Source organism: Sceloporus occidentalis, unplaced genomic scaffold (genome assembly GCF_023333645.1).
Source record: "Sceloporus occidentalis isolate IW3139 unplaced genomic scaffold, rSceOcc1.0.p SCAF_5, whole genome shotgun sequence".
NCBI classification, from domain to species: Eukaryota; Metazoa; Chordata; class Lepidosauria; order Squamata; family Phrynosomatidae; genus Sceloporus; species Sceloporus occidentalis.
The window spans coordinates 21,996,821-22,010,275 of NW_028316985.1; the positions used below are offsets into that span (position 1 = coordinate 21,996,821).

The window sequence follows — 13,455 nt, forward strand, 5'->3', positions numbered from 1 at the left end:
GACTGATGACAACTGTGTATGGCTGGACTGGAGGCAGCAAGGACAAGCACCACTCTATTGAATCTCTCACTTCCAGAGAGGAAGGATGTTACTCCCCATGCCCTGCCAGCCCCAAGAGTGTCTAGATCAAGGGAAGTAATAGTGCCACTATATTCTGCTCTGGTCAGGCCCCACCTGGAATATTGTGTCCATGTCTGGGCACCACAATTTAAAAAGGACGTGGAGAAACTGGAGCATGTCCAAAGGAGAGCAACTAAAATGGTGAAGAGTCTGGAAGCCATGCCCTATGAGGAACCACTAAGGGAGCTGAGGATGTTCAGCCTGGAGAAGAGAAGGTTAAGAGGTGATATGATAGCACTGTTTAAATATTTGAAGGGATGTCATATTGAGGAGGGAGCAAGACTGTTTTCTGCTGCTCCAGAGACTAGAATGAGGAACAATGGATGCAAGCTACAGCAAAAGAGATTCCACCTCAACATTAGGAAGAACTTCCTGACAGTAAGGGCTGTCTGACAGTGGAACCCACTCGGACTGTAGTGGAGTCTCCTTCTTTGGAAGTCTTTAAGCAGAGGCTGGATGGCCATCTGTCGGGGATGCTTTGATTTGGATTTCCTCCATGGAAGGAGGTTGGACTGGATGGCCCTTGCGGTCTCTTCCAACTCTATTATTCTGTGATTCTATGATTCTAAGAATTAGCAGTCATGCACCGACTTTGCATGTAAGTGTAGGAAATCAAGAGGAGGGACCCTAGAGGTGAGGGAAAGGGGTGATGTTGCTGGCCAGACCAAGTATGGAGGCCTGTTTCTGGAGGTTGACCCCTGTGTGAGGTCAGTTCCCATCAGACAGAGGGAGAGAAGTTACATTTTATGTTAGATGTAATGGCACAGACCAGGGGCTATCTTTGTGTTAACTTGCCTGAAACTGAAGGTGGGCTTTAATTTTGTTCTCTTACTTGCTGATACTTGTTCTCATACTTGTCAGGGGACATGTGTACAGAGTATATGTGTGGATAAAAGAAAAATATGTGGATTTACCAGTAGTCCAACATGGGTTCATGGATGAGAGTGGAGGAGGGGCACTTGACACCATCACAGAGCCTGTCATGTAACTTTATATTGAATGTGCAAAGGTCTCAAATTCTGCTGGATGCATGGAGACCTTCAGCATAGGGTTTACATTTGCACCCAAGTGTCTTTCACCTAACACTATGGGTAAGAGGCAAAAGCCTGCCTAAGGCTAAAAAATAAACATAAACTGAAGAATTTCAGGGGAATATTGCAGCCCATCAAACATAGAATGTCACCCTGATTTCATTGCTGGCCAAAACTGTGGCTTACAAATATGGTTGGGGACCAGTGTCTTCCTAGTTTACTAGGTTAAAAAACACTTAAGGTACACAATGCCTTAAATTACAGATATATTCCATAGCAAAGAGGCCCACAGCACAGAACTCCAATTTAATAATTGTACAGCAAGGCCCAAATCTGGATGTTGCTGTTTTCCTGCAGTTTTTTCAGTTTTAAAATGAATCTTAGCTCTTGGATAACTAGCTGTGGAAACTTCTAGGAGCATTGATACTCACCAGCAACTTTTACGGTTATTAGTGCAGAAAATTAATTAGCCAAGTGAGTACAGGTTTAGATCAGGAGACCTGATTTAGTTTCTTCCTGCTAGGTAAGCAACATGTTATTATGCCCAATAGCCTCCTTCTAAAACTCAATTTCCTTGCCAAGAATTAGAGCAACAAGCAAATCAAACTTGTGAAAGTGGCTACAGTGCTAAATGGTTAGAAGCTGGATCCCATAGATAACATTCATTTCCCCCCACAAACTAACTGCAACAGAACATGTTTTAAAAAATCTTACATATATTCATTCGGTGTATCCTCAGATATTCTTCTATAAATGGAGCACTTAACTGAGATAGTTCTGGGGTTACTCATCATTATGTTTCTATTAAGAAACAGAAGTTTAAAATAGGATTTAAAAATTCAACTCCTGAACTAATAGCAAAGAAATTACTTCAGATTTCCATCTCATTCACAACAAGTCTATGACAGTTGATGTGATGATATAATTTGGAAAGTGTAAATTCCAGAATGATACAAAGAGACCTCATGTTTATTGTCTTTATTAACTGTGTTCATTTCCCCCTTCCATTCTAATTTTATATATGCTAGTTCATACACTAACCTTATATACCAACAGCTATTTAACCATAATTCCATAGTTTTCCATGGGAGAACCTATCAAACTATTCCCACTGTGGCACTACCTTTTCCTGCTGGTGACTGCGTGCTCCTGTGAGGCAAGAACCTATGCTGAGGACAGCAGTGTTGCTTGTAGGGTCTCCCAGGTCAGAGAGACTTTTGCTGAGGAGCCAAACTAAATGTGCAGAACAGCTACTTGGCAGCAGCACTACTGATAATTCCATAATTCGATAGAGTTGACACATGGCAGTTAAAGTGGTGTCAAACTGCATTAATGCTGCAGTGTAGACGCATATGTCATATCATATGTATTATGATTAATTTTGCATCACCACCACCCCTCCTCCAGAAAAGAGGTTTGTAGTTGTCCCATCATCCTCTCTCTCCTCCAAGAACTGCTACCTCCTGGTCTGCCTGAGAAGACCAACTATTTCTTCAGGGGCTAAAAACAAAACACAAATATAAATCTGATAGAAATATTAGAAAAGATACTTAATCAAATCTATATATATATAATCTATTAAATTTAATAATCAACTGTATAAGATTAAGATAATATCAAAATATTTTCTTTCTATAATCTCATAAAAAATTCCTTTACATTAATATAAACGTAAAGAAAAATGAGGGGAAAAAAAGAAAAGAAAAAATTAATTTAATTAATTAGTCTTAATTAATAGTTTCCAAATTCCAAAACTCCAAAAATTCAAAATTTCAATTTATCTCTCTCTTTCTTTATCTTTCTATCAGTCAAGTTGGTTCCAATTCCGTTAATTCAATTTCCTCTTACTAATGAAATTAATGATGATAATAATTATAATGTAGCTATTTGAATATAGTATACTGATAAATATTGATTATATGGAGCTATATTGATTAACTTGAGAAATTAAGTAACTTGGTTAAGGTGAGAAATTAATTTTATGATCAACAATAACAATAGAAAGCAATATAGAACAATTAACCAAAATGTCATCTGGTAAAAGAAATCCTAATCCTAGAGCACAACAAATGCCTCAGAGGCACCCTTCAATGGAGAAAGCAGATTCAAATATATCTATTCTGGAAGAGATAAGAAAATTGAGGTTTGATTTAAATGAATCAAGAACAGAGATAAAACAGGAAATGAAGGATTTAAAAAAAGAAATTCAACAAGAAATAAGGTCTGACATCAAGGACATCAACCAATCAATTTAAAAACTTTCAATAGAGTTATCTTCAACAAAAAGAGATTATTGGATTTAGAAACACACTTGGAAAAGATGGAAGAAGAACTTTCAGATTAAGAAAAAAGAAGACCTAGATGAAAAGGTGATGTGGGAGCTCAAATTTTGGGAGAAAAATTCATTTAAATGGGGCTTGAGCATAGGCAGTATTTGCTTTATGTGGGAGACTCTGGAACGAATCCCCTGCATAAAGCAAGGGCGCATTGTAATTTTAAACTTTAAGATCTAAAATATTTATTTAATAATATCAGAATAATTGATCAACTGAAGGTCTTAACATGGAATGTTCAAGGGATAAATACAGTACAAAAAAAGGAAAAAATATTCCACACCCTTCAAAAATTAAAATTGGATATAATTTTTTAGAAGAAACCAGAATTAGAAAAAAGATTAAAAAATCTAAGACATCCAAAATTAGGAATAGAATTAACTTCTTCATCTGAACAAAAGAAAAAGGGAGTGGTAATATATGTCAATTCTAAATATGAAGCTAAAGATATTAAAAATGACCCTTATGGAAATTATGTTGCGATAGAAATAAAAACCCAAGAGCAGACAATTCTCTGTTTAGGAGTATATGGCTCCCTTGAAAATAAGAGGAAATTTTATAAAAAAAACTACTGAAAGAATTGAATGAAGTTAATCATGATACACTATTATGCATGGGAGACTGGAATGTTGTGATGAATCCATCAATGAACAGACGTTTGGATAAAAACATAAAGAACCAGGGAAAATTACCTAAAGAATTATTTGAATTAATGGAACACATGGGAATACAGGGTGCTTGGTCTTACAAATATGGTGATGCGAGGAATTACACGTTTTTTTCTAACTGACATAAATCATGATCAAGACTCAATATGTTCTTTATTTCCACATATCTCTGCTCAAAAATCAACAAAATTAAAATACTACCTAAGTCTTGGTCTGACCATAATCCTGTATTATTGAAGAGAATATTATTAGAGATTGAATGATTACATGTTGAATAATCCAAGAATTATTAAGGAACTTTCAGAAGAAATATTTTTTTTCTGCAAAGAAAACCTAGCTAATGAAGTACCGACCCCACTTGGTTTTGGATGATCTTAAAGCAGTTCTAAGAGGAATCTTGATGAAGAAAGGGCAGAACTGAAAAGGAATAAAGATAAACTGACTTGTAAATTAATGAAAGGAATTCAAGATAGAGAAAAACATTTGAAAATTCACCCTCAAGATGAAGAGAAAGTTAAAGAAATTCAAATATTACAGAAACAAATTTCACAGATTACAATGGAAAAGACTGGAAGGAAAATTCACTTTGTTAAACAAAATATTTTGAAAATGCAAACAAACCTGGCAATTTTTTGGCATATTTATTAAGAAGAGAAAGAGCAAACAGAACAATAAAGAAGATAAGAGAAGGCAATAAAATTATAACTGAATTTAACAAAATTAAACAATTATTTCAAAAATATTATTCTAAATAAGATTAAGCAATATTTAAGAAAATGCAAGATTCTCAAAATATCCTGGGAGCAATGCGAAATGTTGAATAAACCCATATTGTTGGAAGAAATTATTAAGGCAATAAGTAAAAGTAAGCCAAACAAAGCTCCTGGTCCAGATGGATTCAGTATAGAATATTATAAGACATTTTCCACTCAGTTATTAAGACTGCTACACAGATTAATGAATGGGATTTTGGAAGGTGATATACCCCCAACTTGGACTGTGTCAAATATTGTGGTTATCCCTAAAGAAAATAAAGATTTGTTAGATCCATCAAATTACAGATTGATATCTATATTGAACACAGATTATAAAATTTTTGCTACAATTTTATCAGTTAGGAAAAAATATTGATAAACAATTACTCTTAATTTTCCTAGATGTCAAGAAGGCTTTCAACAAGATCAGTTGGAACTTTATGAAGGAGACGTTAAGGATGATGGAGACAGGACAAAACTTTCTTAATTGGATTGACAAGATTTATAATAAACAATATGCTAATTGAGTTATAAATGCATAGAAATCACTATCATTTAAAATACAAAAAGGGGTATGCCAAGGTTACCCTTTATAACCTTTATTGTTCCTGTTATCTTTCAAAATTTTATTATCACAAATTCGAGAGGAGAAAAAAATTGAAGGTGTGAAATTGAAAGGATGGGAGTATAAAATGAATGCATTTGCTGATGATTTCGCCATTTCACTATCCAGCCCAATTGAAAATCTATATGTTTTACAGAAGATACTACAAGAATATGGAGAAATTTTTGGATTTCGTATTAATAAAAATAAAACTCAAATGTTGGCAATAAATATGTTTGAAAAAAAAAACAGGAAATTATATTCAAAATGGGATTCCAAATAGTGAAGAAAGTCAATTATTTAGGAATAATTGTAACAACAAAGAATATGAATCTATTTAAAAATAATTATGAAAAGACTTGGAATGAAATTAAAAAAGAATTGGATCGATGGAGAAATACTGAATTATCCTGGTTCGGAAGAATATCTGCCATAAAAATGTCATTACTCCCCAAAATGAGTAGCGATATTATGTCGCCAATCTAAGGATACATTCTGTGATTATAGAGGTTTGTGTTTGCTACGAACCTTTACAGAGCTAAACTTAGTTATTTTGAATATATGTCTAAGTGATTATCGCCCTGCTGAATACACCCACTGGGCTGGAGCAAGACCTTCCATGTTAGATTACGCTGGGAACACACAGAATCTAATTCCTTATATACTTAAATTTATTATTGTTAACCGACCTGAAAGTGATCACTTTCCAGTATTGTTACGCTTGAAGCCATTTGACAGACTATTTCTTCCAATCTGCCAGAATATTATTTTGCCCAGTGATTTTTGTCCTACCCGTATCAAATGGACTCCCCAAATATCAGAAGCACTCACTAATTTCCTTAGCAGTGATATAATTAAGCGTCTTCACACTGCAATATTAGATAAGAAGACAGACACTAATGTACTGACTAATTTCAATACCTTAGTAATTTAATCCAACCTTTATTAACTGCTCCTACAAATAATAGTAACAGACAAGAACCAAAAAATCGACAAAGTTGGTTTGACTCAGAGTGCAGAGAGACATGGATCTCACTCAAAGACCTTTTCAAACAATATAAATTGAACCCAATGTACTACTCTGTGACAGATCTCATGAACCAAAAGAAACAATATAAACAATTGATTAGACTAAAACAAAGGAGTGCCATTCAAGCATCTTGGGAAAATTTAATAACAGCAGCCAATGCGAACAACCCTACCCTCTTCTGGTAGGTAGCTCCATTCTTTCCTAAAAATATATATAATCCCTTATTTCAGATACCTGCCAATATCTGGGAAAGTCATTTTGCAGACCTGTATGATCAAACTGAGAATTTAACAGTAGACTTGATGTTAGATGCTCCATCTCTTCCCTTATGGCCCCCAGTATCCTGTTCAGAAATTAAGAACTTAATTAACCAGCCTAAACCAGCGAGAGCTCCCGGAGCAGATCTCATTACCTGTGAGATATTAAAGAATGATCTGGACTGGTGGGTACCAGTACTATCCACACTTTTTACTGCAATAGATCGATCAGCAATGATCCCAAAAGACTGGGGTCTTGCCACTATAATTCCAGTGTATAAAAAAGGCAAAAGAGATGACCCAACAAACTTTCGTCCAATCAGTCAGATAAGCAAAATGTTTGCCAAACATCTATTGGCTAAATTAATGGATTGGCTGGAATCTGAGACTGTCTTGAAGGATGAGCAGGCAGGTTTTAGGGCTGGTAGATCAATCATTGACCATGCAATGGTATTACAACACCTAGTAGAGAAGTATTCTCACTCAGGACAACCTCTTTATGTAGCATTCATCGATTTTAAGTCCGCATTTGACACTGTCTCTAGACCTAGACTATGGGAAAAACTAATGAATACTTGTATAGATAAACGCCTTCTTTTATTACTTGTTAAAATACATGAAAACACTAGTCTGAAGGTAAGATGTAGTAGCCAAGGACATATCTCTAAGGAAATCCGAGTTAGGAAAGGAGTTAGGCAAGGGTGTGTTTTGGCCCCAACCCTATTCAATTACTATATAAACTCGCTAATTTCCTTTCTGAACAACCCTTCCTTTCACCCCCCCCCCCCAAGTTAGCTAATAGACATATCAATATATTATTATATGCTGATGACGCGGTTATTTTATCTCGGACCCCCATAGGCCTTAAGAGAGCCCTAAAATCTCTTGTTCACTATTGTGCTGAGGAAAAATTAATAATAAATTTCTCTAAGACCAAGATCCTTACCTTATCTAAATGCCCTAAACTGAGAAATTGGATGCTGGAAGGGCAACTTATTGAACAGGTTAAAATCTTTAAATACTTGGGGATTGTATTTCAAGCTTCAGGGAGAAGACATGCTCACTTAGATTATGTTATTTGAAATGCCCAAAGAATGGCAAATTCTATTCAAAATTATTTCTTTTCCAAGGGAGCCCAGTTTATTCCCGCCGCAATTAAACTTTTCACAGCCAAAGTAAGATCACAATTACTATATGGAGCTCAATTAGGACATTATAATGACATGATTGCCCTTGAATGAGTACAAACAAAGTTTTTGAGGAAGATATTTCAGGTAACTCGCTGTGTGCCAAATGCTGTATTGCGAAGGGAAGCAGGGATTAGTAAAATTGAGACTATCCTGTGGATTAACATCTTCACATACTGGCTTCAATTAAATAAAAATCCTGGAGGATTAACACAGTTAATCCTGGTAATAATAAATAATAATAAATTTTATTTATATACCGCCCTGTGGCGAACCAATCCGGGCGGTTTACAACATTAAAATAACATACAGCATAAAAACAATATATTTCCCTCCCCCGTTAAAAAGTTATTAAACAACATATCTAATTTAAAACCACAATAACTAGTTAAAATAACAATAAATTAAACAAAATAATACCAACCAACAAACCACTGCAACTTCAGTTCTAAAGAAAAGGGTGCTTTGGAGACATTACTGAGGAGGGGGGAATCCTGAGATCCTGAGGTAGACATTCATAAATCTTCTTGGGAAATAGCTATAATCAAGAAATTGAATCTTCTAGGACTTTCCAGGGATACCATTCTAAAGCTGGAAATAGATCAGGCAAAATTGGCGATTAAACAAAGGATCTTAGACATCGAAGGCCAGATGGAAATTGCTGCTTTTCCTAGACATATAGTGGTTAATAATCTAATGTTGGTCTCTTCCCCAGCTTTCTACTTATTTCATGTCACAATACCCAAATTTAGGAGAGCTTTATCTTTAGCTCGATTTAATGCTCTGCCAACAGCAATGTTAGAAGGAAGATATAGGAAAACACCTTATGAATCTCGGCTTTGCTGGTGCGATGGTGGTGTTATTGAAACGACAGAGCATGTTCTTCTGTACTGTCAATTTTATAAAGATATTCGCCATCAGCTGATCACGCCTCTCCTATATAAATACCCTGGTCATACTGACACTTTCTATTTACGTTATCTCTTGGATAACCGAAAACCAAATGTTCTTAATAAGGTGGCAAAATTTTGCTATATTGCATGTAAATTACGCCCCCAACTGGTTGCTGATGAAAGCTGAAATGTTTACAGCTGATCTGAAATAAATCCTATTATGCAGAGGATTAGAGATATTGATACCCAGCATTCATTATTAATTACCAACACAACCTGTTCTCCCATTAATTTAGGCTTGGAATTTAATCTAAAGGGTGGTGCAAACTACCTAAAAAATCTCATAATTCCCAAATATTGACTGGCATTTACTAAAGCGAGATTTAATGCATTTCTACCTGCATTACTGGAAGGTCGTTTCCAACATGTTGAGTATAAAGATTGTCTGTGTCCATGTGGAGAAGGGTCTGTAGAATCCATATCACATATCCTTGTTATATGTACTTTCTACAGGGATGGCAGATTGAGATTAATAAAACTCTTATTAGTTAAATTTCAGGGAATATCTCAGGCTGGTATACGAGATATTTACTAAAAGACACTGATAAAAAGGTTACAGAAGAGCTGGCAAAATTCCATTTTGCAGCAATTAAGACCCGCAGGACTATAATAACTACTACAGTAAGAACCAATAACTGGTGTTAGTAACTAACAGTAAACATCTTCTCCTGACCCAGCTATTTTTACAGTGCACCGAAAAAGAAAAAGAGCAGTATCTGTTTCATATAACATGGTCTTCTTATATTTTTAACTGATTAATAAGATGAAGAGCTAGAAGCTTTTTATTTTTAATTATATTTGTACTGATATTGTAAATTTATTTTTAATATGCTATTGTTGTGTTTTTTTCTTTTTGTTGTTTTTTTTAATTTTTGTATTGTCTGGAGGTCTGTTGATTGTAATAAAGGCTTTGTATTATTGGTTATTTTCTGTATGATAAAATTAGGGTAAATCAAGAATTTAATAACCATTTTATCAGATAATTACTTTTGAAGATATGGCTAAAAGTTAAATAAAGATGGTATACTAAAGTTCCTCTATGGGCATCTATCAACGAAGCCTTCTTCTGAAACAAGAAATTATCCTGTGAATGTTGGCCAACATATGAAGATATTACAATATTAAAAGAAGATGGAAGAAGAATCAAAACTGAACAGGAACATTCTTCAGATGGATATAGATGTAATTGGTTTCTTTATAGACGGTTGAAGGAAAGATTTTATCAGGATTTAAAACTACAAGGGATTGGGAAAGGAGAGATAGATTTTGAAAAGATAATTAACGAAGAAGGGAGTCACAGAATATCTAGATTTTATAAATTATTGTTGGAAGAAGATATGGAACAAGAGGGGATCAAATAGTGCAAGACTGAATGGGCCAAGGATTTAGGAGTGAATATACCTAAGCCAATGGGAAACAAATTGGAAGAGAAGATATAAATATACAAGAAATAGTGGGTTAAGAGAAAACATGATAAAAATGCAATACCATTGGTATTTAACACCAAACAGGTTGGCGAAAATAAATAAGAACTATAGAAACATTTGTTGGAAATGTGAAACAGAGGTTGGCACATTTTTCCACTGTTGGTGGAGGTGTAAGAAAGAAAAAAATTTGGTCTTTAATCTACTTGAAAGTTTTGGACATTTTAAAACTAAATTTAATCAAGGATGCTAAACTTTACTTACTAAATATGTTAGAACAGGACCAAATAGAAAGAAAACATGGTAAATTGATCTATTATATGATTTGTGCTGCTAGAATCTTATAAGCATCTAAGGGGCTGTTCAGACTACCTTTTAACCCAAATCCCTAACTGGATTAAAAGTGGAAACGTCCCACTGGCACCGGTTTTTACACATCAGGATTGGGGTTTTGCACACTGGATCTGGGGCAAATCCCCCTCAACATGGTTTTTCTGAAAGTGTTTTTTTCCACGTTTCTTTTGAGAAAACATGCTTCTTCCAGGATGCCTGCAAATGTGAACTTGGCCCCGGTCATGACTGGGTCAAGTTCAGGGATAAAGGTCAGAGGGTGGGCAGTGGGTGGAACATGCCTCCCCTCTTGCTCTTTGCAAGCAACATTTATTATTATTATTATTATTATTATTATTATTATTATTATTATTATTATTATTGTGACAGATTATATGAATGCTTTGGGCTGGAAGGGAAGGGAAGAGGCTTGCATTCAGAGGGAAGGCAAGGGCTTCGGGGGTGGCATTGGGCTGAAAGCAAAGGGTAGGGAAGAGGCTGGCATTCAGGAGAAGGCTGTGGAAATCCATGAGGTGATCTTGGAGGAGTCACGCTTTCTCAGCCTCAGGGGAAATGCAATAGCAAATCTCCTCAGAACCAATCTTGCCAACAAAACCCCAGGACGGGGTCATTTTAGGGTTGCCATACTCTGTAATGACCCAAATGCACACAACACAACACACACACACACACACCTGGAAGTTTTTTAATTTGACAAGTTGACAGAATATGTGAATGCTGCTACCAGTTGTTTTTTTAAAGGAGGGGGGAATGCACACATTCCGTTGGCCAATGGTTGTAGGACACATCGCCTTTGATGAAAGTGGAGGTGACTTTGATTGACAACAAAGGAGGCTCCATTTTAAAGCAGTACTGCAAATGTGAACTTAAGTAGGGAAAATTGCATCGATCAAGGTAAATGGTAGTGGGAACTTCTTTCTAGGGAGATTCAGTATAGGCTCAGCAAATCCAGACTTGATTTACCCAGGGCAAATGAGCTAGTGGGAATGGGGCCTAAGTGGAAAAATGCTGAAACTCCAACATATGATGAATGGTTAGGTAAAATCATGCATCGGCAACCTACGGCCCACGGGCCGGATCCGGCCCGGGGAGGAGCCAGATCCGGCCCCCGCACGGTCCTGCTGCAGGTGCCGCCGCCGCCAAGGCCTTTGGGCCAGTCGGCAGCCTCCTCTGCCTCCTCCTCCTCTGCCTCTGTGCTCTCCTTCCCCCGGCCGGAGGCACCTCCTGCAAGTCCTTGTTTGCGCGCGCGCACGCCTTTCAAAGAGCAGCTCCTTCTCTTCAGGGAGCCTGGCAGGGGCTGGCCAATAGAAAAATGGCGGGGGCGGGGCTGTTTCTAGCACCACTCTGCCATTGGCCAGCCTCAATGAGAAAGTGAAACTTGGGAAGAGCAGGAGGATGCGGAGGAGGAGGAGGACCTCTGGCCCAGAGGGAAGGGAAAGGAACGGCTGTTTCCCTTTGGCTCCAAAAATGATCAACAAGAGGAGGAGGAGGAGGAAGAAGGTGCCGTTTCTAATATGCATTTCCCCCTGGATGTAATTAATTATATCGCTTCTCGGCCTTTTGGCTAAGATCAAGTGTAGTATCTGTTCTTATCAGTTTAATATCTGATACGTCCTCTATTTGAGGACTATATATTAAATGGATTTTTGGAGCTGGGATAAAAAAAAAAAAAAGAAAAAAAAAAAAAAGAGACTTCCTGTTGTGACGTCAGGAGAATGGAGGTGTAGAGCGTTTGCTCCCTCTCCAGAGGTCCGTCGCGGACTTGTTTGAGGCCCCAACCTAACAGCTGTTGGGAGCTAGAAAGTCCCCGGTCTGAGGGAAAACCGGGGCGAGGGCTGACAGGGGGCTTGAGAGGCTTCTATCGCCTCCAGCATCGGGGAGCCGCTGCAGAGGGGAGAAGAAGCCTCGGCGAAAGTCGCAAGGCAGCCGTCGCGACGTGAGCCTTACTTCAAGTAACCAGTCCTGACAACAACTTTGCATTGCTGAAAGGAACCGAGGTTTGGCCCACCCAAGGTTTCAGAAGAGAGAGTCAGTGCTGGACGTGAGAAGAACCAGTCAAAACCTTCCAGTTTTGGGTTGCCCTGGGAGCACGGAGCTTGAAAGGGATGAACTGTCTTTGAAGTGAGTTGTTGATTCAAATCGACAGGGTATTCCCTTTCAGGAAGAAAGAAAAAAAAAAAAAGGGGGGGGGCAAATCCCTTCTTTCCTTTTCTAAAGAGCTTGAATACATCTAAACATTGACAACTAGTGAAAAAGATTTATGAGTACTAATGAACCATTGAGTTTTGAACTTTTGAACTTTTGAAGTTTAGAGCTTTAGAACTTTAGTAGTAGCCTACTAGCCATAAATTTGGGGCTGAAATCAGGCATAATTCTACCAGCTGCTTGCCTCGAGGCTAATAGCACCCTGTGAGTAATCAGTAAAGAGCTCTCAGCTGGAGCTAGAGGGGCAACATTGTTTGAGACAGAGACTGTGTAATTGGCTGAAAGCTGTGTCTTTGAAAGTCAGACCTTGGAATACAGAGTAGCACAAAGAAAAAAAGCAACTGGAATTTGGCTTCCTTTTCCACATTTGAACAGCTTTTGGTTTGTATACACGGCTAATCTCAGCCCTATCTTCTACTTTATACTATTAAGCTTATATTGAACGAATGGAAACAAGACAAACCAAAAATAAGAAAGATAATATGAGCTGGACGAATTCAAGCAATAGGAGGAACTCCTCAGACTGGTCTAATAAAC

At 37.2% G+C, this 13,455-nt stretch overlaps 1 pseudogene; it reads left to right on the plus strand.

The window, feature by feature from the left end:
- Positions 1-12,257: 12,257 nt before the first annotated feature.
- LOC149311758 (U2 spliceosomal RNA) lies at positions 12,258-12,379 on the plus strand (annotated as a pseudogene).
- Positions 12,380-13,455: the final 1,076 nt, after the last annotated feature.